This window comes from Myiozetetes cayanensis, unplaced genomic scaffold, assembly GCF_022539395.1.
Source record: "Myiozetetes cayanensis isolate MyiCay16 unplaced genomic scaffold, myiCay2020 scf18, whole genome shotgun sequence".
Lineage (NCBI taxonomy): Eukaryota > Metazoa > Chordata > Aves > Passeriformes > Tyrannidae > Myiozetetes > Myiozetetes cayanensis.
In genome coordinates this window covers 1-26,919 of record NW_026087389.1, presented here as the reverse complement: position 1 = coordinate 26,919, position 26,919 = coordinate 1, and the positions used below count along the sequence as shown (strand labels likewise).

Below are 26,919 nucleotides of genomic sequence, written 5' to 3'. Positions count from 1 at the left end.
TGTGTGTGTACCTCTGCGAAAGAAAAACCTGGTGTGGGGATTAAATAGGAACCTTTCAGTGTCCCCTTGTTTTATCTGGAGTAGATGATGAGGCAAGTCGAAAAGCACAGAGTTTAGCCAGGTAAGGACCCCAAGTCTAGCACTGAAGATAACTATAAGGTTGGAATATTGGCCAGCAATTGGCCAGCTTTGTCACTCACTCCTTGCAGTTGAGAACACACAATCACTGCAGTTCATTTCAGCACTGCTGTCCATAAATGTTGTACATGCTGTATCCAGTATTCCAACTTGTGTTTGCACAGTGTTGCAGGGTTAGAGGGGAAAGGGTCTGGCTGACATTCCTGCACTTGTCTATAGGGGTATATATCAAAGAGTATACACTCCTAACTCCAAGGAGTTAGTGAGTCCTGTAGTCTTAAAGATATTATTTCTGCTGCCACTGTCTTGTTTCTTCTGCTGGGAATCAATGAGCTTGCTTTTGCATACCTAAGGTGTTCAACATCTGTATCCAACCTGTCACTGAATGGAAATCCAGCCAACCCTCCTGATTCCCTGACTCCTTTCCTGTGCAGCTTTGACCCCATAGTGTCAGGAAAGTTTGACTGCTTCCACAAAGATCTTTGGGGGAAAACACTTAAGAAACAAGGTGATCTAAATAATCTGCAATTTATGCATCAAAGCCATAAAGCTGGCTTTGATGTTGGGAAGACAAATCTTCCTGAATATTTGTTTTAGACCAGACTGAAAATCAAATACCTTTGGCCATCCTTTATGGCACAGACCAGGCTCTTTGGAAGCAAGATTTGCCCTTGGGTTTGCCTTGGCAACTTGCTGTTGAACCCATGTGCTGTATATAATCTGCACAAATTAAAGTGCATCTTTCATTAAGTGTTCAGGAATAGACTCTGTGAACAGCTTGTGTTCAAAATAAAGACTGCTCCACTTAAGTCTATCTTATACAAGTGAGAGTGGATCAAGAGGCTTCCCAGGGAAATCCAGATTATGGTTATTTCCACGAAGATAAACATTGATCTTGATTCTTCCTAGACAGCTCTTGCCAAGGAGTTGAAGTGACTTCTCTCAGAGTAGCAGCTCCCCACAGATACAGTATGGTATTTATGTAGAAGAAAATTGTCAGGAGTTCATGGTGCTTTGGAGCCAGCAGATTGCCTGTGATCATCCTTGCAAAGGTGTTCATTGGCCATACATACAAAAATGCAGCTGCCATCTGCATCCCAGATAGAGAAGGGATGACATCAACAGTCAGTGGGGGTGTGTTGTAAAAGATAAAGATGACCAAGCAGCTGAAGATCTTCCTGTGAATTTTTCTCATTTCTCAGATCTGAATCTGTCTGAATTTTATCTCATTCCTAACTGCTTTATGAGGTATCTCAGGCTGTGTAAACAGTAATGCAATAACGGCAGATCACAATACACTCATCACAGACCATAAGGAATAGCCTACAAGTCAAGCAACATGCTCTCTCTAAATGATATAATACTTCTTGCAGACAGGAATATTAATCACCCCAGGAACTGACAAGATCTGATGGAAGAGACTGTTATTAATACTATCTCCCTTGGAAGCATTTGCCATGGTAATAGTAATTTTAATAATGCTGGAACAAAATAAACTCTGTTGTCCAGTTTTGAAGCAAATGGGAACACTGAGAAAGGCAATACATAAATAGAGGGACTAATTCATGAAGGAAGTGGACCAGATTTCTCTGTTGACAGCTCAGACATGACAAGGAGAGTGGGAGGGAACTTTTTGTTTTATAGGTTGTATTTGCTTCATCAATCATCAAAATCTTGTTAAAAAAGTCTAATTCAGTTATCATGTTCTTGTTGCTGTCCAGAAACTGAATGTATATATTAGAAGGAGCTTATATACAATTTTAGCCTCAAGCAATTTACTATGATTTTATTATTCTAATCTAACTGGTTCCCATGGAGTGTCTGAAACAAAATCATATCAGAGGAAGATGAATATTAACAATTCTATCTCTCTCAGGAGAGCTAATAAAAGAATGGAGATCTATGCCTTGGTTCAATACAAAGGACTATGAAATGACCATGGAAATTTTGACATCAGTTGTCAAGATTGCTAGTTCAGTTATTTACTGCTCAGCTTGAGTACAGGCCTTTTCTGTACCCTTGCCAAGACCCAGCAAGATTACAGTGGAAATTACGAATTTATAAGGTAAATAATGAAACATGTGATGGAAATTATCAAGGTTTGGTAGGAAAACAAAGAGCCAAAAGGACTGCATTTGATTCCCTCCTTTGTTATACTCTGTTTTGCACAAATGTGAAATCTGCCTCAGGGTATTATATACCAATTAATAATGAAAAAAACATACATTAGAGCAGTGTCTTTAGGCAGATGGCAAATTGCTCAACATTTTTTAAAAATATTAAACCCAATAACACTATCGATTAAGAGATAGCTCTGAGTACCCAGTATGAGACATTCAATCTGGGTTGATAGCTGTGACTGGGAGGGAGTCCACCAATGCTATATTACTTTCCCAGTGGGAGAACTAAAAGCAGGCCTTTGGCTTTAAAACTTCTCAGGCAAAATGAGGAAAAATAAATTAAACTGTAGAAATTGAGACATTTTAAAACCTTTCTGGAGCAATTCTCCTTAGTAGAGGTATCAACTAAAGAGAAGATTTAGGCTCCCCTTAATATATTTACAAGATGCACAGAAAATAACTACTGACATGAATTATCTTATCCCTTCAAAGGGAATGGTAAGACCCTTATTTAGTTGCTTGTGTGACAAGATGGTGATAAGAAATTCTAAGAAATCCCTCTCTCCCTGGCTACCTCCATTCCAGAGCTGAATTATTTAAGGAGAGAGGTAATGCTACTGTTCCTGCACATTGCTGCCTGAGATGGACATCAAGCTCCATTCAAGATTTTAATAGACTTTGGGCTGAGACTTTGTTGTTACTATGGCCTGATATCTTACGTCTCTATTAATAAAGAGCAGCCACTCAGGACACTTCAGTTAAAAGGGACTCCTATTGGAAAAGGCCAGTTTGTCTGAAATGTTTTGAGAAGGAAGACAACAAAAAGGTGGAAATTATTAGTTATGCCTTTCCCAGAAAACAAGCTTCTTCAGAAAATGAAGGATGTGTCAACATTGAGTTTGCAATGCCTACTATGAGTCTCTCTCCTGAGCATGAGGAATACTGCATCAGTTAAAACAGGCAACAGTGACTACTCAGTATTTCCTGGTGTCTGCTTGGCTTCTAGCTGACTGTAGATCTAGAAAATTTGCTTTGCTTAACTTTTTCCTGGTCCTCGTTTGAGCCCTACCTTACTCTCCTGCATGGATCCTCATCTAACTTTGTTACTCAGTCAGAAAATGTCAGGACAGGTCCCCAGTAGCTGGTTGTCTAATGTGCTGACTGAATTCTGAAACTGGGATTAGTGACCAAAGTGTAATCATATGGATAAAACAAGTAAAGGACTGTGCCATCTTTGGATAAACAAGCCTCCAGTCAATACTTTCAGGTTCAGCACAGCATGCACTTGTGACAAGCATATGCACAGTGTTATTTTCACCTTATAGTTGCTGCTTTCCTCCTTCTTTACCAGCATTATTGATAGGCTTGAATTAAAATGTGGGTTCAATGTCGTAAAATGAGAGAACATGGTAGGCATGAGATATGGATGCATTTTCACTTGGAAATAGCATTTTCACCCTCTCCACCTGATTTTTTTCCGTCATAGAAGCTATGTCATAAAATGGGAACAAAAGCATTTCCAACACCATTGTAGATATTTCACTTGCTACTTCTGCCTTACCACCTGTTTTGAAGAGATCTAAGCAAAAAGCCTTCACACACCTTCCTTCTCTGGCTCCCTGATATGAGTAGGTCAGTCAAAGGAGGAAAACCTCTGCCGACAGGAAGGCACTAAATAAAAGCAACTACATGAGATGCCTGTCAGTCTCAGAGGGGTAGACCCTGCTAGGAAAGAAAGCAGCTTTCAGGAGCAAACATCTAACATTTGTACCTCTTTACAGTAATACTGTGAGTTCTGGAAACCAAATCCAGCAACACCTCACTACCACTACCTTCTGCTTCATGTGACTCTACAGTGGCCCCACATCTTTCTGCTCTTGGGAGGGAAATGTCTCTGTGAGGAGAGATGGTCTGAGCAGCACATGCACAGGACTGGATTTGTCTTTTCATGTTTCCATGCAGAGGGGCTTCAAAATAACTTACGGGGGGAAGATTGAGACCCACATATATAATGTCCCCGTGGTTATGTGAGGAAGGTTCCTGTACACTAGATTCAGTTTTTAAACACATCACGATTTCCTGCCTAGGAGGGATACAGGAAAACTCATTTGATTTTCATATTTTGTCTCAGATGTAGAGAAGCAATTTTAAAGAAGGAACAGGAAAGTAATGAACTTGGCATAAAAAGGAAAGGACCTTTTTGTGTTGATTGCTCCTAATGTATTTTTTCCCTTACCTGCTAAATATAATTGTCTTCTAGGGAATTTCTGTCTTTGAAATTGAAAAGGAGGTCCAATTAGCTTTTTCACTCGCAGCCTCTGTTGTAGTTTGGTAGTATTTGCAAATCTTTGCAAAAGGGTGTTGAGCTGAAGTTAAACTTTGTGCTCCAAGCAGAACATGAAGACCTGGTCTCTTCACTTTCTACTCCATCAGATTCGCTTACAATCTTCTGGGAAAAAAGAAGAAAAATTGGTAAATTCCTATAGGGCAGAGAGCTATATGAGGAGCGTTGAGTGGTGGCAGTTGCCAGAGGCATGCTGAGGAACATGCCCAGATGGTATGTGCCATAACAGCTGCTCCCAGGAGAATTCTCACTCCTCCTCTCACCTGGTAGAAAATAGCTAATATGCAGGAAAGTGATTGTGAGTAGTGTCATGCTTCATATCAGAGAGGATGCTTGGACTCCCTGCTTGTCCCAGCTGGTCAATACTGAATGTACAAAATTATAACTGGATGAACAGTGTTTTGACTTGTTTTGATGTCTTAAAAGTGGATGTGATGTTTTCCTGTAGCTGGCAAGGAGAAGGTGGAAAGTTTGCAGGCAGTATGGTGTTAATAAGGATGAACGTGAGCTGTGAAATCCAGGTCTATCTCAGAAATAGGTTGTCTAGTTTTGATACTCTAGACCAAGAACACACTGGGAACAGGTGGCAAAAAAAAAGGCAGAATTTAGGCACGAACCTACAGTAATTTTATCTTCTTGATCTAATCTTAAGTTCAAGGAGCTCAGATCCTGTGTTCATACTGGAGCCATGCATCCTATTTCTTTAAAACCCTCTTCTTATTCCCCATTCTTCAATTTCTCTGCGTTATGGTGATGAGGAGAATGACTGCCTTGCCCTTCAAGAGAGAATACAACTCCTTCAACCCTCCTCCAGCCTCTGCCATCTCCAAAACTTCTTTTTCATCAGACTTCAGCTGGGGCTGTCAACAAATGAAAACTCAAAGAGTTAGATATGAGAAATACCTCCACCAGGCTGACTCAAACAATGACAAAACCATCCCTTAGTCCTCAGGCACAGCGTGCTGTATCTCTGCCCACTGGAGCACCAGCCAGGCATTCCTGACAAATTATTGCTAAATGTATTAAGATATTTTTGCTGCATAATAAGAGCAGTAAGTCTGTGATGTTGAGAGTCTGTCTTTACCTTGCAGTAATTTACTATCCTATTATCACTCTTTGCAAACAACATCTATGCTCGGCACTTCCTTTCCTATAGCACTGAAATAATAAGCATTCATAAAGCTTAACCATCAGCCATAAACTCAATAAACTGCTGTATGCGTTAATGTGAAATTAAAACCTTTATTTGGATGATTTGTTTTAGGCATGGATGTGACAAAGGAACCCATAAAAGTTATGGGCTGTTTGCTTTCTTTTTTCCTCTGCTGCTGCAACACTTGCAGTGATTAGTTCTCATTTTAAAATGTATTTGGGTGTTGGGGAGGGTTTTGGGGTTTTATTCTCACACAAGGTAACCCAGCAAAACTGAGAAGCTAAAAAGCTTCTCAAAATACTGAGAAGCTATTCTTTTTTATCTGGAATCTTATGCAGTTAATTAGCTTGGTTGCCTATAACGAGGCAAAACTTGCAGACCCTTTTTTTTTTTCATACAGAGTGTGTTGCTGACAGAACTTCGGTAGAGTGTGATCTGGGCAGGCAGGGATTAATGGAGACAGAGTGGAGAAGAGACAGGAAGCTCAGTCTTTTGTCTGTGCTAGAGCTGCCTCTTGCTGACTCACTTTTGCTCTCCTCATTCTGTGAACAATGACAAAATCTCTGTTTTTTTTCCTACTAAGAAAAAAACACAAAGTTGAGGTTGGAAGCACAACAGTAAAGTGAAACTTATTCAGTGCAACCGAGATAGCCTCCTTAATTAGATATTGCATCATTTGAAAACACTGCTTTCATTCTGACAGTAACAACCAGTCAGACCTCTTGCACCTCCTCAGATACCTCACAGTAATCCAGAGGAGATGACTGCTGAAATCCCAGGCCATGCTGTATGAAACTTACAGGAGCTCCTCAAGTGTTTACTTTGTTGGAAGGAAAAGTGAAATGCATGTTTCCTTAATAAAGAAAAATAGGTAATATTTTTAACATAATGAGATAATTTTTTACTCCTCTGGTATATTCATTACACCTGATGAAGTTCTGTCATCATAATCTAGGTGGCCAGGAATTGATCTATTAGATTTAGACTGCAATTCAGCATTTGTTAGCTTTAAACACTTTAAAGTGTTTATAGAAATGGGGTGTCAGCTTTGTATTCCCTTTTTTTTTTTTTCTAAGCAACACTGTCAATTTAAAAGCTGCATAACAAATGCCTTCCTCCGTACAGCCAAGTGCACAGTTTTTGAAATCTAATTTCATGTGCACAAGCAGTATCTGCTGTTTTCTTTGCCTGCTTCTGCTAAGGGAAAGCAAGGAAGCCACCATCACATTTTGTTTTACAGCCACTTTCAGGTTCATGATGATGAAAAATGTGGAGTAAGCAGAGTGGAAGGATGATAGAGACCTATTTAAAAATCAACTGTTTTGATTTAAATGAAACAAACAGCTGCTGAATGCTTTTGTTGCATTACATTTATATACTTATTTATACAAAATGTTATGTGTTGGGAATTCCTAAATTACCTTCCCTGGCACGAATACAGTGTTTTCATCAGTCTTGACTTACAGCTGATTTTTTTTTAATAGCATACCCCACAAATTCTTTTAGATGCTGATTCATTGAAAGATTCATACACAACAAAAAGTTTACATAATTTTATTCCAGCTGTGAAAGAGTAGGTAGGCAATACCAGAACCTGCATTAAAACCTTTTGAAATATGTCGACTCAGGCTGGCAAAGCACAGTGGATAGGTGGATATAGTGGTTTTGATCCATTTCTTTGGAGCAGGAGCGGGAAGGAGGAAATAAAATTGTATTACTGTATTTGTCACACTGGGGCATGGGATGACATGCAGGACAATGGCTGCAATTTACATGTATTCCCTTTAAACCTGCCATTTCAGGACTTGTGTCTGGCTTGGGTTTAACAGGCAGCCAAACACTAGTTGAGGGTGGTAAGTGCAGTCACGTTGCACTTGGTGCCACTTCTGCCCTTACCCATCTGTCCCATTTGCAGGGGGCTAGACCAGTTTATCACTATGTGGCTATAACCAAAACTGTGTATTCTACGCCCTCTCTGTCATTTTTGATGGACTGTTAATAATGGATCATTTGTAACAGCTGCCCAGGGCACACCTGACACCTCAGGCTACAAGCTGGGTGTTAAAGAAACCCTGGGAGGCACTGAAGTGTTTCTTTGTCTTCACACCGATGACTCAACTGTGATAACTCCCCTCTTGGGGAAGCACCTTCACACCTAGCCTGAGGGGTCAACTCTGCTAATAAGCCATACTGGACTGGCGTAATAGGCATCTACAACGACCTAGACCATCAGATACTCCAAAAATATCCCATGACTCACAGAGTTAAGTCACCCATTTTGAAACTCCCCACCCTGGGGGAGGTGCTGGACATTTCCACCTGAATTTGAGCATATATAATCTTGGGGTTTGGGGACTGGTGGTACCACTCATCAGATCAAGAGGGGGACCAGAACTCCTGCTGTCACAGGAGTCATATCTATTCACTCCCTTACCGGTGATATCTGGATTCAGGCCTATTAACTTCACAGCCAGTGCTTTAACAAAGTTAGATCTTACAGTGGTATAAGAGAAATACCTTTCTATGGCCCATCACAATTGCAGTGCCTGGCTCCCATGAGAAGGGAGATATTGTTAGCAAATGAAAATGATTCTTCTGATCTTAGAAGTCCATGAGGATCTCTTCCTGTTTTCTTTATTTCTCTCTCCCCTTCCTCTCCCCCAGCCCTGCAGATTTATATAATTCAGTAAAATCATGCAACATCTCTTAGAAAATGAGTCTGCATAGGGAATAGCTAGACATCCACACCAATAAAATGTTGTTTTAATGATGGCAATTCTCTGACCCATATTAATTTTTCACATTCTCCAGACAGCACTTTTTTATCAAGATACCCTGTCAAATGCTTTGCCAGCTTTACTGAAAGGTAAAGAGAAAAAAAGCTTCCAGATCTAGCAAAAACATTTGTAATTGCTGTAATGGTAAAAGTTGTAATTGTTCTCAGAACCTGTGTCATTTTCTGTCTTTACTGACTATATACATTATACATATTATAATTTTCTTTTATATAGCGTCTTCTCTCTGAGAATTTCTGTATCCCCAGAACTTTCAGTATTTAATATATAAAGTACTCTATATGAACAATAAAGGTCACCCTTAGAAACATTGAATTAATTTAGCGCATGGGGAAAGGCTTGTGAAATCATTTATCTGTGACCTTTAACTTCCCTAAAGGCCTCAGGATCTAAGCAGGCTGAAGAAAACTTTGCTCACTGTCAGTCTCTCTATTTGCAAACTTGGACCACAGTGATGTCATTCTCATCCCTGCTCCTGTCCCTGCCATGTCCATCTCTCCTGCTGTGGCTGGGGGAGCTTGATGCTGTTTCTCAGTGCATATTGGAACCACATGCACCAGGCTGAGAGAAATTGGAATTAAACCCTTGTGGAATTAAGAGTGAAGATCCACAGTGTTTAAGTATTTTCCTGTGTGGGTAGCACATCCCTGTAATGATGGTGCCAGAGGCCCAATGCGGAAGCTGGTCTTTGCCAGCGTCCTTACCAGCCATATAGCAAAAGGCTGGCACTGCTACTCACCTCAGTCTGCTGGTCTGCCTTTCAATGGCCACAAACTCTAAGTGTGTGGAACTGCGTGACTTTGGCCCAAAAAAGCTGTTTAAGGTGCACTCCTTTGGGCAAAAAATGTGTATTTTTAAAGTCCATTAAGATATGCACTTACAGAGCAAACACATGCAGCATGTCCCTGGACAACCGCTGCCTTCTTCAGCAATGTGCTTGACAGTCCCCTGGGCAGCGACAAGTTGCCCAGAGCCTACTCCCCAGTTCTCATTGCAGTGTGAAGCATTCCCTGGTAAGGGTTGGGACTCATGTCGTTACTTGCAGCTGTGTGTCTAGGGGGTCTGTCTGAGGAGTTGTGAAAAAAACCCACACCAGTTGCTTGCACTGCTGCTATTGCTTAGGCCTGAGGTCACAATCCAACCAGAAAAGGGAAGAAGAAAGTGGTAGACACTCATCACTCCAGCTCAGTGTGTTTCCACAGAGCATCATCACTGAGCAGGAACTAGGATTTGAGACTGCACTTTGACCTTGGAGATATCTTAACTGATGTTTTTATCTATTTCCTCTAGCTGTGAAATGGAGTTAACTATTTTCTCAGCTGCACTATCGTATTGAAAAATAATAGATACTAAAAACTATTTTGTGATCAGATAGGCCTGACAGCCCTGCTACTCATCATGCAGTGCTGATGGCAAATTATCATTAAAAAGGTCAGTGCTTTGAATCCATAATATCTAGCACCACAGCTTGTGCTTCACTGTGCCATTTCAATGAATATGTTTCCCATGACAGGTATTTATTGGTGTGTCCTTCATTCTGTTTAAAGATTCCTTTTTTACTCCTTGAGGACCAAAAAAGAAATAAATAGGGAGAGGTAGGGGGAAAAGTAATAAAGAGATAAAAGTCACAGCCTCTTTTACACAACTGTGTGCTATATTGCACTCCCTTGACCATCTACTTTGTCAGTCCCTGAAGGATATATGTAGCAGCTGGAATAATAATCGAGAATTACGGCTTAGAAGGCAATTTATAATCTGATGGATAGTTTATGGCACTGATTTTCATCCCTGATGATACTAACAAAACATGACAGGGAAAATAATCACATGAAGCCAAGAATGAAACCAGCACAACAAGCTGCCAGCAAGTGCCTCTTGTCAGCCCTATACTCTTCTACGGTTACTAAAACAGGGGTGTTTCCTATAAACACTAGGACAGAGCTCATGCTGAGAAATGCTGAGGGGTTCCCCAAAAGTGCTGAGCATTTAGTGTCTCCCTTGGACTATTGCAGAAGTTTATCACCTTTATGGAGGAGCTGAGTACCCCCAAATATGGGCGTCTGTCAGGAGTGTGCATTATTAGCCCTTTATTTTTTGCACAACATACATTTGCTCTTTAAAAATGCACTTATACCCACTCCCAGTTATTCACTTTTTTGGTGACCTTTAAGCGCACATATTAAAAGGATACTGCCAGTGCAGAATAACAATATGTTATTTCTGTGATAATGTGTATACGTAATACACACATATTGTGTTTATGTGTGTGATATGGGACAAATTGAACTGAAAATCTGGGAAGCATTTAAAACAAATCCTGTAAAGAGAAATAAAAGACAATTCAAAACAAAGCCCCAGAAAACTTTGTGATTTTCCTGCAATGATGGCGTTTTCCTTTCTTTTAGACTTCACATAATTTAGAACCATAAACAAAAGATTTATTATTTTATTTCCCATTTACAGCTAGTTTCACTAACTAGATTCCCAGACATCCTAAGACAGTGTTGCTTTCCTTTGACTTATAGCATTAGAGAATGGTTACACGAAACAAGAATATTCTTCCTCGTCAAACTGAATTACTGACACTAAATTAGATAATATTGTCTAATATTTACTTAATTTCTTTTTAATATTTGTTTTTTTTAAAGATGTCTTAGAATGCAATAGTCAGGGTTGGTTTCAAATATCTTATGTGTGTGTTTTCAAAAAACAGTGTCCCTTTACATGATATTCCAAGCCTTAAACATCTCCTTCATTCAAAGGTAATGTTATATTAAAGTGCCTTAGTTCCACACATGGTTTATGCTAGCATCGGCCTGATGCTCCAGCTGAAACCAGCCAACTTGCTCACTTAACCTGTACTTGCACCAGCCCTCACATCTATGCTGTCCTTTGCGTAGCTGTGTGGTGAAATGGATCAGGAACTCGGTTCAGTAAACAATTTATCTCTGTGTGAGTGACTGGTCCTTCCCAAGGACCCTCCTTCCCAAGTTACACCTCCCTTTAGTTTCAGTCATATTTTAGCCTCAGTTTCCCATCTGAGGCTGAGTCTGGACTAATGTTGGCTGCTGCAGCCTGGGTAGTTTCTGCACCTGAACCCAGATCTTGGATGTATTAGGGATTTTTTTTTAATTGTCTGTGCACACTCAGTAGTTAAGGTGGCTGAAGATCTTTTCTCCTCCTTTCTCAAACAGCCACCATAGAGCCCCACCAGGGCTGGTGATGGTTGACTTCTAGTCTTCCAAATTAAAAAGAAGTTAAAAATAAATATGTTTTATTTGGCTTCAGCCAGCTTTCAACCATCAGAATAAATGATGCTCTTTCACTTCTTGACTGACCTCATTTAAAAGCAACAGCCAAAAGAATGCCAGAGGAAGCAAAATGAGAATTTTGCTGTTAGAAAAATTGAGAATTTCAGTTCTTCTAGGAAGCCATGGGAGAGAAACTTTCATCTAAATGTTTTTGCTGCCCTATGAAACATGCACTCCTCCACCCTCCAGAGAAATGGATAGTGTATGGGATCCTGCAAAGGGCACTCAGTTGGAAAGGGAAAAACCTTAATGTCACCAACTAGTGATGATCCATTACTCGGGAGAGTCCAGGGATGGAAGAGATAGATTAAACCCCCTAGGAATATATATTAACTTGAAAAGGGCACAACTGTTATCAAGCCAGATGCTGAAGGTTAGGGATGCAGACTGTGTGTGGAGGGATTGTTTAATGGAAACTTCAACATTTTACTACTGCTGGCAGTATATATAGATGTTTACAACAAGTGTGTAGACCTGAAATTCAGTCAGCAGGGCTCAGAATTTTACTCTTAGAGTCCTCTGTGTCCTATGAGACTGGAGTCTGACCAAATATACTGGTTGCAGTCTCCTTTGGGACAAATGCTATTCATTGGTGACTTCTGGAACTCATTTCAAAACAAAAGTATGGCCTTTTTCTATATCTAGGTTAAATAAGCTTCACCTTTTTGCCCCTGAAAGTGCTTCTACAATGTCTTTTCTGTGAGAGCGAGCCTGACCTTTCTTCTCACTTTGAGAAAGGGAGACCACACATGCAACCTGGTGCATACAGAGGCTGCCACCCAGGCTAGGGGCATTTCTGAAGGCCATACCTCAATTCTATCCAGAGATCCTTGTGGCAACAATTCAGCAGTGAAGGCTTGGAGTGGAACGTCTATCAGCTTGTGCTGATACTCTCATAAGCCTTGTCCCCCAGCACATATGGACTCCCATGAAATGCTTTGGGAGTTTCCACTTGTATCCCTTTTAAAAAACTCATTTACAGCTTCATCTTGTCTCTTTTTACAGTCCCGAGACCAGTCACTCACAAAGAATTACATCTGCTATTATGCTCTCTGGTACTGAATTATGCATACAGGCTCCTATCCTCACTTTACTTCTTTCATTTTTTTGAAAGCCTGTTCTATGGTCCAGGCTCACTCACACCCTGCACATTTGATAGCTGTATGCTCTCCTTCACGGATGACCAAGGGCAGCACTGCCAACTGGTTAAGGCAAAACACTCCAGATAAATCTTTGCTTGTTTATTTTCTCTTTCATTCTTCTCTGCAGCTTGTATTTTTTAGGACTTGCCACACAATAAAAACAAAAAAATACAGCCATCAAATGATGTGATTCATATTTGCTAATCACCTTTTTTCAGAGTTGGAAACTATCAAAGCACCAAAATTCATCAAAATGAAAACTGAAAAGAAGATACTTGCAGAATTGAGGGATAACACATGCCTATCTTGCAAGCGTTCATGCCAAAGGCTTTGCTGCTTAGCCAAGTTATTTCTCAGAGGCATCTTTTTGAGCGCTGATCCCTGAGGACCATGAAGTGGCAGCCCTTCTTATTTGTCTTAAAACACCAAGCCTGCAGAGTGAGCTCCAGACACAGCACATGAGCACAGGGCCACTAGTTTGATGTATGAGGCCCCAGGTTCTTCTTCCAAGTTTTGGCTTCAGCCCTTAAGCATCTCATCACTATTTCCTAGTCTGTTTAGATGTGGCTGGACCCCACAGTGTGGTGCTAATCTCATATGAGTTCCTGTCACCCTGTACTGCAGTTACTAATAATTCAGAGCCAATGTCACTAGGTAGCTACTCTTTATAAGTTCTGAGTCTTATGTCTACATACAAGCTTCTATAAATGAGCAAGCAAGCACCTATCTCTGCACTCCAAGAGGTAAGACCAAATGTCACTATAAACAAAAAAAGAAAGACTTTTTCTGAGTAGAAACCATAAGTAAAAAATATCCCCAAACTCAAAACAACAAAACAAATAAAACCCCCGAAAAATTTCTTGATGATCTTGAGTTATCTTTTTCCCACTGAAAGCCTGTATTTGCTTTGGAATTGAATTGCTCTCGGTATCTATAGTTATGTCACTTTTCTGAGCAACTTCTATACTTTCTGAAGTAGACAATTGCAAAGTTTAAAACAAAGCCAGGCCTTTACTGCCTCATCCTCTAGGCAGGAACTCCAGTCTATTCCTCTTCCCAGACAATGCAACATCCTGCCAGGAGTTCTCAGGTACGCCTGTGATGATGGAGCCAAAGTTCAGTGATGAGAACACAACATGGATGCTATTCAAGCTATGTCAGTGACTAGTTATGGCAACCATAAGTGATCCCTTCTCCTTATAAAAAGGATAGAATGGTGTTTATCTATTCCTGTAATGCCCTGTGGGATGTCCTTTTAATTATTAAATAATTTAAAGGAACTTGTAGTATATTATTGTAGGATAACTAAACAATGGCTAGGACTTCAGTAAGACAGGTTACAGATAGTGGTGCATGGTTTCAGTGCTCTGTTTGAGCAGTGCTTATGAAGAAGAAAACAAGATGTGGAGGACAACACATGAGAACTAATGAGGATAATACAGGATATGGGAGAGGAGAGAGAACCAACACAAACTGGGGTTTGCTGTACATAGTAATTTTCTTCATGGGAGGGGTGGTCAGGCCTTGGAAGGGGCTGCCCAGGGAGATGGTGGAGTCACCATCACTGGAGGTGTTCAAGGAAGGACTGGACATGGCACTCAGTGCTCTGGTCTAGTTGACAAGGTGGGAATCAGTCACAGGTTGGACCCAATGATCTCGAAGGTCTTTTCCAACCTTAATGATTCTGATTCTGGTATTTCTTTTTGATATGTATTCTCTCTGCGCAGTTCTTTACACTCCTAGTTTCCTCAAGAGAGTTATACAATCAGCCTAGTAGAAAAGGTTTTTTGAAGGGTAAAGTTAGAAGTTAAACTTCAAGAAATTAATGCAGACTTGTAGCATTGGGCAATGAAGTGCTAGAGTTCATTACAGAGGTACTACTGGCACTACTTTCCTGGCAGGCAAGGAACACGTTGCTGTAAATTTTCTGAGAGTGAATTCAGATTTTTTTCTTTTTCTCTTGAGCTCTGTTCAACTTCTACTCCTTGCTACATCTTGCTACTTTCATATTTCCAGCAAACATCTGTTGTCCTAATATTAAGACATTCTTGAAAAAAGCCACTTGTATCAACTGCAGGCTTGGAGTGATTTCTGTAATTGTTTACTGATTACAACTGCCTTTGGTTTTAGTGTGTAGTGAAGTCTTTGCAAGCTTTGTGGGCTGTATTGCATCTTGATCCAGTAAGTGAAAAATTATCAGTTGGGCCCCATGGCGTCAGTGGATGTGACACCTTTTTCTTTGTAATTTTTGTTGCATTGCTTCCTAGGACAGTTTGTGGACGTTCAAGGCTGGCTAAAAGATACCCAATTTCAGAGGCAGAAAGGCCTTAGTTTCTATCTGTCATTACTTGGTTTGTTTTATTTATGATTGTCCTGATAAAACAAAATTAAATCTCTCTTGCAACAAACCAGAAAGGGAATATATCTTCACCAAGGGATTTCTGCTGTCAGGGGAGATCTGGACATCCAACTGGTGATGCTGTGCCATGAAGCTACTTCTTTTTCTATTTGATAGCTAATGGCTTCAAATTCCAGCAATTCAGCTATCCCTGTGGATACTGATTGTATCTCAGCTGTAATGTAAGGAGATGTTTAGTTACAGCAATTCTTGTCACCACAACTAAAATTATCCTTAGGTTATAGCAGCTGGAAATGAAATTTTGAAGTTACTTTCTCAGGATATGTGAGGATTTTGCTGTCTTAATGTAAATCATTTGATATATTCCACACTGCCATCACAAGATAAAATTTTAATTTCCCAGAAGTAGTATATGCAACTGGTGGTTGCACTATTATTTGTGACAGAATTTTTATTGACACAGTGTTTCTTGCTAACAGCAAAATGTAAGCAATCACAGTCTGAACTGGAGTGACTCAACAGGATTGTAGTGACAAACAAAACATAGTCAATTTATCAATTCATTTGCATATACATAAAAAATTAGTTATATCCCTGCTCTTTAAGTACAGGAGCTACTAAATAGGATCAAAGAGATGCATTTTGGACAACTTTTTCCACAGGAACAAGAAATTATCTTTGTCCATTTTATTTTTCTCTGTTATTCAAGTGGTGGCCATCTTGTTTAGATGTTGGAAGTTGGAAAGGACAGAAAGATAAGGGATCTTCATTATCAGTGTTATCACTAACTGACCATCTGGCCTTGGGAAAATTGGTGGATTTGACTGGGTGCAAAACGTATCATCCAGAGAAAGGGAAGTACCAAACTGAAATATTGCTGCTAAACCTGAACCAGTATGTTTGGAAATGCCATTGATGCACTTTCTTGATGTCGTGACTTGTGTTGTCAGCTTGTCAACAATGCAGGGTTATGCTGCAGGACAGTTCTCTTATCAAACTGCAATTTGGTCTTGACTAGCAAGAGGCAGAGCTTCACAGAAGGGTCATGAAAGATTAAATCCCTGCATGATGCCTGGAGGAGATGGGGCCACCTAATTTTTTTCCACATGTTTTTTTCAACCTTGTCTTCCACATTTTCTTATAATGAAGTTTCTGTAAAGAACCATATTTTCTGTATAAACCTGCTTTAGTAGAAAAATGTGCACCAATTCTAAGTTTCATATGTTTTATTTTCTCTGTAAAGAGAGTGACTGCTCTGATGATTGCCCTGAAGAGTAATCTGTACAGTCAAGCTCCTCCTCCCTCCCTTACTTGTTTCAATTCAAAAGCATTTTAACTATTAGCAAAGTTGCAGCCTCTGTCACTACATTCAGTTATTCACAGCAATGGACAGAGATACTGACAGACTGCATAGGCATGAATGCAGTTTAGGGCTGAGGCTCCTGGCACTTGGGTAATTTATTGCAGATGATTATGCAGACTAGCAGAAACTCAGGGACTTTGCTGACATTAAATGTGCAATGCATGATCTATCACTACTTGACACATGAACTACATCACACAGTTCCCTAGTCCCAGTGGAACTCAAGGGAAGCTGTTCATTGCATGGGACACATAAAGTAATGCTGTTTTCTTTAGTTTCTTGGACAGTGATGCATTAATTTCAGAAATACTTCTTCACCATTAGTACAGTTAAACAAAAAAATGAGATCCTGAATACTTATAGAGAGCTAGGATACATCCTGAACCTAAGTGTCTGTGGTGGGTTGACCTTGGCTGGACATCAGGTGCCCATCCAGCTGCTCTATCACACTCTTCCCAGCCAGACAGAGGAAGGAGTAAGGTGGAAAACAACTCATGGGTTGGAATAAGGGAGTTTATTTAAAGTGAAAGCATAGCAGAAGCTTGTGTGTGCAAAAGCAAAGCAAAGCAAAAGATAGCAGGGTTTATTCTCTACTTCCCATGAGCGATGGGCGGCCACTCCCGAGAAGCAGGGCTTCAGCATGCATGATGGTTTCTCAGCAGGCAGCCATTAGACAATGAATGCCCCCCTTCCTGCTCCTTGCCTCAGCTTTTATATCTGAGCTGATGTCATGTGGTCTGGAATGTCCCTTTGGTCCGTTTGGGTCAGCTGGCCTACTTGGGTCCCCTCCCAGGATCTTGCCCTCATTGAGGAAGGAATGTTACAGTGCTGATGCTGTGCTTAGCAGTAGCCAAAACACTGGTGCATTATCAACACCCTTCTAGCTACCAATGCAAAACACAGCACTTGAGGGCTACTGTGGGAAAATGAACTCCAGCTCAGTCAGATCCATTACAGGCTCTCATAAAAATATCTGGCCCAGAGCACTGTGCACACAGAAATGTCTTATGCTGAGACAAAATGCACGTAAGAGCCAAGCACCGCATTTTCTTAAGCAGCTCCTGCTGGTGGTATAGTTTCGAATACCATGGTTTTAAAGAAACCTAAGTGCCCCTTCAGGCCAACATGTTGATCTTCACAGTGAAAGTTTAACATCCCTCACTGTTAAACCCAGTTCGAGGAAACAGTGAAGTCTCCACATCTAGTCCAAAAGCAGCAAGCTTAGAGTGCAAAAGAAGAGAAGGGAGCTCTCCTGCTGATGTGTGAGTGAACATTGAAGGAATTCTATTCTATGCTTGCTCCCTCCAAACAGAAAATTATCAGCACATAGAAAAATGAGTAATTGTTAAGTCACCAGCAGAGCAAGGTTCCTGGCAAAATGCAGAATGCTTATGCTGTCACTAAAGCAGGAATATGTGCTGTAGGATTGGTTGTTGGGGGGGGGGGGTTTATTCCTGTCATCCCTAGATACCAGCCCTGATTAACCCTTTAGGTGTCCTAAAGGTACTCCATGGGACCCTAGAGTTTGTACTTGTTAACAAGACGGAAAGCATGTATGGAAACAGAAGATTCTGTTACATCCTCATACTTCCTAGCAGCTACTGCATATCCAGAAATTTCGTTTCGGTGAATTCGAAGTGATTTCTTTATCTTTTATTTTGCCTCAGGTTTTCCAAAGGGCAGGATTCTATTATGGTCTTAATCTGACTTTGGTATGTTTAGGGCATGCAGATGTTTTCTATCCTCAGTGTTCAGGTCTATTGCATAGGGAAAATATGGGAAGTCCAACATTTCCAGACCTCGCAAAACGTAACCACCCACTGATGAACTAATCATTGCATCCTGCGGACTTCCACTTACTGCTATTGGCTTTACCTCATTTTGAGTCTGTCCTTTCATTTAATGTATTGCTTTATCTTGTTTTTTCTTGATGACTCATCTCACATCCCTTTAAAGTTCTGCCACTAAATAAGGGGGAGATTCCTGAAATACTCTCAGGGATTTACATTCACATTTAGACTCTCTTTTAGCTGTTGGAAACCAGGTAAATGAAAACTTAGGTTCTTTGATAATGAAACATTAGAAGCAAGAGCTTCCATTTCCTGTTAAGAATATTGTCCTTAAATGTGTATGCTTTGGATACAGGGTATTGATGATCAAAACTGTACAAGCAAATGCACAGACCCTGGAAAGCGTTAACCACTCCCAAAGCCTGACTATATTCAAAGTAATACTTCTAAGAGTTGTTCCTTACCTCTTGACCATGCCTTGCTTAGCACCCTGTGTTCACCTGAACAATGAGACAGCAAATAAGGCTGTAGTTAGTAGATTCAACAACCTGCTCCAGTACATCTCACTCTTGGGGAATGCTGGAATGCCCTATCTGTAATGCACTCTGTAAAAGGTTGACAAAATCATAACTATATTTTTACTGTAATCTAAGATATAGAGAAGCTGAGCAATATTTGCCTGTCAGAGAGGCTTAGAGAAGGAAAAGCCTTTCCATGGTGAATCAAGGCTAACAGTAACTATTTAATAGCACATCTCCTCTGAGTTATGGTGACATCTCCTCTGAGTTACGGTCTTGAGCTCAGGTCAGCCTTGGAAGCAGTTTTCCTTATAGATCCCTCACATCAGCAAGGAAGATACCTTGGTGTGGTAAAGAACTTCTGTTCTCCAGGTACTCCAAAGAAAATAAAGGGTTTGGTTTCAGGTAGCGTAGACTTCAAGATGACGATTGCCTACTGTGTGGCTGAATCTATAAGGTGTGGTTACAAACCTCAACCTACGGTATGATCCAACCAACTTCAAATCCCCTCCAAGTCCTGGAGCTTCCTAATCAGTGCTCGCTAGATGAGGTTAGCCGGCACCCTTGAGAGTGCCCAGACTGTCCTTACTGCTTGTTCTCCCTTCTGTGTAAGTATAGCACTTTAGGATCTCCCAAGAACCTGAAATACTTGAGCAAAAATGCATTTCACCAGATCAAATTTTTGCATGTGTTTAACTTCCCCTAGTTTTCCACTTACATTCTTCATTAGCTGAAGAAGCTGGTTATGACTTCATCAGTACAGCCTTATCATGGCCATGGCCATCTCCACCCACACCCAGTTTCTCTCTCAGTCCCTGTTGCAAACAGTCCTCAGTGTGACATGGGCATCCCTCCCCCAGTTTCCTGCTTTACCTAACTTTGAAACTGTCCATGAGGAAGTGACCCATCTTACAGTCAATGCAATCTTTGCCAATGTGCTTCAGGAGGTCCTGATTGCTGCAGTCATATCCGCTAAAAACGCAGCCCCTGCAGATCAGCTTCCTCTACAGTGTATGTCTGCTGACAGGATGAAGAAAGAGAAGGGAAAAAAAACCAAAACCAAACCAACCTTGCTTTGCGATAGGAAAAAATATAAATGCAAAGGCTTGGACTAAACGTCTTCCCTTTCCTGTTTTCCTCGGGGCTCTCAGATCTGTTTTCTCTCAGTATCTTGCTCTCTGATTACTAGACTCTGTGATTCTTCCTAGCTGGCGATCAGGAGCAGGGGAGCAGGAGGCTGGGAGGGGAGCACTTCTTCCAAGCGAGAGGTGGGCATGGGCCGTGTGAGTGGGTTGCCATTTGCACACTCGGTCTTGTGGGCTGTTTTTACTGAAAGGTGTCTCGGTGTGGGGGCAGAGCTCTAGGCTCTCGTGAGATGCTTCATGCCATCTCATTTTCTCCACTGAGCTGAATTCTGTAAGCAAACTATTGAAACCAAGCTCCCATCTCTTGCATCAGAGAGCCGGGCACCCTTGGTAAATACTGCAAATAGATTATATAAACTGCTCTAAATTAAAGAAATTATATCTGCTTATCATCACACACATTTTTTGGGGATGGTTGAATACTCCCCATTGAAAGAAACTCAGCAGTGTAAAAAAATATCCGTCTAAGGAAATTCGCTGTGGTTATGGATCACTGGCTAGCATAAGATAGAGAATGAGATAAAAAGGAGGAGATTTGGTAAGTGAAGGAATTCAAGCCTTCAGGAGTAAGAAGGGAATTAAACAAAGGCTGCATATATTTTGCCACCCACAGCACTCTGGAGCAGTGGTTAGGAATGAAGCAGACTATTAAAAATAAGTTCAAGAAAATTATAGGGCAATATCCAGAGCAATGCTCTGAAAAATAACGAGTGATATTAGCAACTCTGAAGAAACATCAATAACTCATGCAGCCCTTTACATCTGTGGCATGTTTTGTTTGGACTGCCCATGCCCCACACGGGCATGAGACCGTAAGGATCCTGAAGATGATCATTGGGAATGGGAAAGACATTACGTGATAATAAAGAATAAAATTAACCTTTAGAAAGAGTACAAGAAGCAAGAAACAAAAATAAGGAAAATGAGAATCGAATTGACATATATGGCGATACTGAGACTAAGTAATGGTTTTAAACCTGGCTAAAAAGAAACATGCCTTAGATCCAGAATGGAAGGTATGAGTCCAGTAACACATCAGTGAGATGAGGGCACTGGAACATAAGAACGGCTGCTTCACATTTCTCAGTTCTTCACCTCCAGGGTTAAGTAAGTGTGGACTCAGTTGTGAATTTGCCAAGAAGGACAGTTCCTGCAACATCAGTTTGAGAAGGTGGATATTTAGGTTGACTTCCCCTCCAGCTCACAGCAAGCCCTAAAGAAATTCCTTCTCTGAAAATCAGAGGATGGAGCTTTGGTTTGACCTGGTCACTTGCCTTGGTCCTAACACCAGGTGTCACAAACAGGAGCCAGCAGGGCTGTGCATTGCTGGATTTTTTCACTTCTATTCTATGCCATATAGTAACATTTTTAGAGGCTGTAGTGCATTTTTCTATAATTGTTGTGTTATAAAATTACAGACATCTAGTATTAATAGTAGCAGCTGCATTAATAATGAACCTAGGTAGATGGATTATGCCTTTGAATGAACATTGCTATATGCCTCTTCGGCAAAAGCAAATTTGCAGTGGTTGAGTGCTGAAAGGCTGAATGCTGCTCAGCAGGAGACTGTGGTTACTACCTTTGTCCTTTCCCTCCATCACCTGCTTCTGGAGGATGAATGGTCACAATCAACAGAACCACTTGATCTCATCCAGGCTCTGAGGAAGGGCCTGCAGAAAGAGAGTTGGGGAACCCAAGAGCACCCAAGAACACCATGTTTTTAACCCTTCAATGGTCTGTCTGCATGTGTATGACTGAGAAACATTATACAGGTAATCCTTCATTCATACTGATTGGGTTGCTGCAGAATGCTTGGGAGGTTATACCAACTGGTATAGCTAACATTATAACTGGCATTCCGAAAGCTTCCAATTTCTGAATGAAACAAAGAGCTTGGTAAACATTTAACACTGGGCTTCAAATTTCACCTTGGCTTTATAGTTATAAGGCTTATGTTTACAAGTTCGTGCCTGTTTAATATGTGCAATGTGTTACTAGCCTCTCCAGAATACAGGTGAGGACAGAACTACCTGTATTTGGAAATGTGCATTTCAAAAGCTATAAGACAAATCTTGAATCTGGTTAATTTAACTTTGATTTTCTTGCTTTCTTTGCCTCCTTATACAGGGTCTGTCAGCTGCCAAATAAAGAAGATGGAGGAACCTGCCCACACAAAAGACTTGTAAACCAGTAAAGGTAAGAATACATTAGATGCCTGGTATACCGTGGGCATTTGTTTGAAGTTTTACATGCAAATTTCTACTTCTGTGTTCCAAATCTGGCATTTCCTACGTATATAATTTTTTTTATATAGTATAGAAGACACTGTACAGCTACAGGTCTGTATAATCTTTGATTAGCAAGAACACTGTACTTCAGCTCACAACTAGAAGACGATGGCTCTTTAATATCCAGTTTCAGATTTACATCCTACTTTTCTATCTGGCTGTGACATTGCTTCTTAGTATGAATGTTAGCACTATAACCATGCAATTGTTGAATACCAGTATAGATCAGGGCAGTTGTACTGGACCTTTCTTGAATATGCATGTCATTCTTGCAACAGGCTTCTGTGAATGTAAAGTGTACAGAATTGTGGAATGTGTGCAGTTAAATAGGCCATTAATCTAGAATGCCTGGATGGCTGAATTTCAAATTACTTGTAACCTCACACTTGTCTTCAATAAATGCTTTTCTTTCATTATAGGGGTGCTGTCTGGAGCAGAGATGAGGTCAAGAAGGTCAGTGCAGGGTTGGATTTTAATTTGGCAAAGGATTCGGAAAATAATAATAAGGGTTTTTACAGGTTTCTAGAAGTGTGTTGAACAGAAAAGAAAATGCATACACCACACCCTCCACACTCTCCTGATAAGTGAGACGGGGAACTAGAGGCAACTGTCATGAAGGAGGCTGAGGTACTTAGCAATTTTTTAGCCTCAGTTTTCAATGGTAATCTCTTCCCACATCTCTCAAGCCCCTGAACCCCAAGACAGGGACAGGGGGAATAAAGTCCCTCCCATCATAAGTGAAGATCAGGTTTGAGACAACCTGAGCAACCTTGAATAAGTCATCATTTACCAACTGACTTGCACTGGTTAAATTGAAAGGGCCAGATAGTTGTAGCCTACAATTTATTTGTTGTATTTTAGTAGTTTGGTGTTTGTTTAAAAAGGGCGGCAATGGAATGTTTTAGTATTTTCCCCCAATATTTTGAGGTAGTGCTCTGAATTTATTTCTGCCTCACTTCTGACGGTGAGAAGTTTCCCAGCAGTCCCACAGCATCTCTCTTAGGCAGGGCAGCTTCTCCAAAGCCGTACAAACAGATGTCGGCCCCGGACCAGAAGTCCTCCAAGCCCACTCTAAAGATGGCGCTGCCGAGACCGGAAATCATCCAAGGCAGCACTAAAGATGGCGGCCCCGGAGCGGAAGTTGCAGAAAGCCACATCAAAGATGACACTGCCCACACCGGGAGTCCTCGGAAGCCACGCTGAAGATGGCAGAGTGAGGCTCCCTGCCTCAGAGAGGCAACTACCCTATTGCCTGAGCTCCACCCCGTCCCCGACCCCCACCCCACGCTCGCAGCGCCGTCTCGCCGCGGTGCTTCCCACTATGGGGACAGGGCGGGGCAGCGGGACAGGGCGCTCGGCAGCGCCGGACGCGGGCGGCAGGTTCGTCGGCGGTGGCAGGCACCGTAGCGGGGCAGCCACGGTATGACGTGCGAGGACTGAGGCGGCTGCTCGGCCCTGCCCGGCAGCCCCGTCCCGCTCCCGCTCTGTCCCTTTCCCGTCCCGCTCGGTCCCGCAGTGCCCTGGAGATGCTGTAGGGGCTGTGCCGCCGGTTCCCCCCCGGGAAGCGGCACACGGCGGCAGATGCAACGTCATGCTCTCCAGGAGATCGTCCCCCGTGTAAGCGGGGCCCGGCGGGGGCACGGCCACTCTTGTGCCTCTCGCCTGGCCACCGGGGACTGCAGGGAGGGGAACGGACAGGCAGTTTTCAGGCCTCTGGGAAGCCGCACCTGCATGCCGCCGGAAAGAGGACGTGCAGAGAGAGTGGCAGGCGGGAGGACCGTGTTTCGATGTGCCCTTGGGATTCCAGTTCCTCGCGGGGGATCTGTGCTGCCTCAGGTACAGAGGACGTGTATCTTGCAGGGCCCGTTTGTTCACCCGTTGAGCTCAGAAGAGGCACGAGGGGCATGAAATCCCAGGGCAGCTGCACTTGCCATGGGGGCTGGAGTGAGAAGCAGCTGGAGGTGTTTGCTCTCTGCTCGGTCCCCACCTTGCCCTCAGTTCCCTGGGACTCCAGGTAATCACACCTCCCCTTGGCTTTTCCAGGGCCCTTGCTGAAGAGTTTCTAAGTGTGGCACTGAGATTTTCTGGAGTCGGAATTGATTGCTGTTTCAGGGCATGTCTCACTGGGTAATCTGTATTTTAACACTTACCCGGACAGGATAATTGCAGCAGAAGAAAGCAAAGGAAGCCCAGAGCCTGGCCTAGGCAAACCTACAAGTTCCCTACAAACTCCTGCAAAGCCTGAAGGCCTGGGCTGATGACTGATCTTAACAAAGGTGGTTTATTAATATTCTGACAGATTTCGCTCAGCTCTGGACAGGGCAGGCAAGGGTTAGGGTCAGGAATTGTGCAAGCAGGACCTGTGGATTTCTCCTGTGTGTGTGTCAGTTAGGCAGGGCTGGGACAAGGAGAACTTCTGTGGGCGCCTACAGAGACGGCGGGAACAGGAGCGTGTTATGGAGCGTCCAGGTGGTACGTGCTGAGAAATTTGTCCTTCTGTTGTCCCACGCTCTGCACTTACCCATGGGTCAAAAGTGCAGAAGTTTCCTGGGGAACCTGAAAATGATGCTGGGTCTGCTAAGAAAAGTGGGGCCAAAAGATCAGGACCTGGGTCTGTGAGTGTGGGAGAAACAAGGGAGAGAGCAATGTATGGGTCGTGCTCTGTCTCCAGGAGGGAGGGCAGCAGGAAAGGCCGTGGACTAAACCGCTGAAGTTCCCCAGGGAGCCCCTGCACAGCACTAAACTTCCTTCTGCACTTGGTGTCCCTTTCCCAACAGAGCCGAAGCATCGTGTGTGTGGTGTGTGGGTGCTGAGGGGATGGAGCTGCCGAGGACAAACTGGGAGGGTGTTTGTGAAGGAAGGGGATAGAAGGAACTCTTGACTTGCTTTTTTACTTCTTCATCCCACAGAATTGGCATGAGAGGAAATACCTCAGAGGGGCTTCCCTCCAACTAAGCCCTGAATATGCCAGGTTTCAGCTGCAAGAAAGGAGCTGTGGAAGAAAACCTCTCTAAAAATACCCAGTGAGGATCATCAGGTTTTGCAGCCAAGAAAAACAAGGACAGAGATGAGGGAATTGGGTTCCAATTAATAATGATTTGATGGGTGTAGGAATGATTTCTGTATGTTTTCCAATCCCTTTTTATTCCTGGGGTGATTTTAAAATTATGTCTTTAGCAATCAACTAAATTGGAGATTTTGTTTTTGTTAGGAAATGATGCAAAATAAATGCAGAGAGAGAACGTGGAACCATCCTGGGATCCTTGGAGTGGTTTGGGTTGGAAAGGACTTCAGGGATCATCTCCTTCCACCCCCTGCCATGGGCAGGGACACCTTCCTCTAGACCATCCAGCCTGGCCTTGGCCACTTCCAGGTATGGGGCAGCCACAGCTTTCCTGTGCCAAGCCACCTCCCCACCCTTCCAGGGAAAAATGTCTTCCTTATGTGCCATCTTTCCCTTTTTTCTCTGCAGGAAGTGGGCTGTGACAAGGAAATGGGCTTCCACGAGGCCAAGGATCAGGGTGGGCTCTGCCCAGGGGATGACTTCCACTTTGGAATGGGGAAGGACACCTTCACAACCACCCCAGAAAAACTGCAATGGAGTAACATCTGCCTGCATCTGGCGGGAGTTCCTATTTGCTCTGGGTTTTCTGTCCGTGGGCCGTGGATCACGGACAGAGTCATTCAAACCTGGGGAACAATGGCCTTCACACCATTCCTGCAGCCCATCTGGGGCAGGCTGCTGCCCATCGGCACCTGACCACAGGTAGCTATGAAAGTGATGGTGTTCAGGGAATGCTGATTGTATTTCCCCAACTTTGGCAACACAGTCATTAAAAAGAGAAAAATAATTCTATAGAAATCCCCCGCATTTCGGATCTTGTGGTGCTCTGGATTAAATCTTGCTTTAATAATGTTAAAACTGTGGGCGACACGAGGAGTGGTGGCTGAGCAGGGCCCTTGGTGGTGCCGGACAGGGCTCGCCCGGGGGTCCCTTCCCCGCGGGGTTGCAGCTGCGGGAGCCGCCCCTGCCCTGTGCGGCCCCTCCTGGTGCACCCCACCCGTCGTTGGGGGCTGCGGCAGCCCCCCAGCCCTTCTGGTGTTGTTGAGGCTGCCAGGGAGGAACCGGGCTGTACTGGGGGGAAAGGGCTTTGGTCCTTGTGAGTGCGGCAGCGGGAGCGGCACTGCAGAGTAGGAGGTGCCGGGTGACGGCGGGGAAGCCGCGGGAGGGCCTGGGGACTCCAGCTCTGGGGGCCTGGCGGTGTGTGGGATCTGCAGCTGGGTTTATCGGGAGGAACTGGGAGTTGGCTTGCTGCGATTTGGTTTTTTTTTTTTTTGTTTGTTTCTTTGTTTTTCCTGTGTTTCTGGTTTCCTTTTCGACCATTGCGGTGCTTGGGCAGAAAAGGCTGGAAAAGAAAGACTGGGAGCGGCTTCCCGACTCGCTTTGCAGACA

The 26,919-nt window shown here is 42.7% G+C and overlaps 2 long non-coding RNA genes across 10 annotated transcripts in view; both read left to right on the top strand.

Annotated features, from left to right (window-relative positions):
* LOC126638665 (uncharacterized) overlaps window positions 1–23,841 on the top strand; it is a 28,879-nt gene extending 5,038 nt beyond the window's left edge. Inside the window, exons 2-4 of the long non-coding RNA XR_007628656.1 lie at window positions 22,306–22,374; window positions 22,886–23,093; window positions 23,470–23,841. This is a non-coding gene — a long non-coding RNA (uncharacterized LOC126638665). The remainder of the gene's footprint in view (window positions 1–22,305; window positions 22,375–22,885; window positions 23,094–23,469) is intronic.
* A 15-nt stretch (window positions 23,842–23,856) lies between these two features.
* LOC126638664 (uncharacterized) lies at window positions 23,857–26,919 on the top strand. Of its 9 annotated transcripts, XR_007628655.1 has the most exons (4): window positions 23,869–24,938; window positions 25,376–25,489; window positions 25,678–25,839; window positions 25,939–26,525. It is a non-coding gene; the product is annotated as an uncharacterized LOC126638664 (long non-coding RNA). The 9 variants fall into 9 exon arrangements; XR_007628652.1 differs by having other exon boundaries at window positions 23,857–24,480; window positions 24,625–25,839; window positions 25,939–26,533; XR_007628654.1 differs by having other exon boundaries at window positions 23,857–24,742; window positions 24,859–25,839; window positions 25,939–26,533.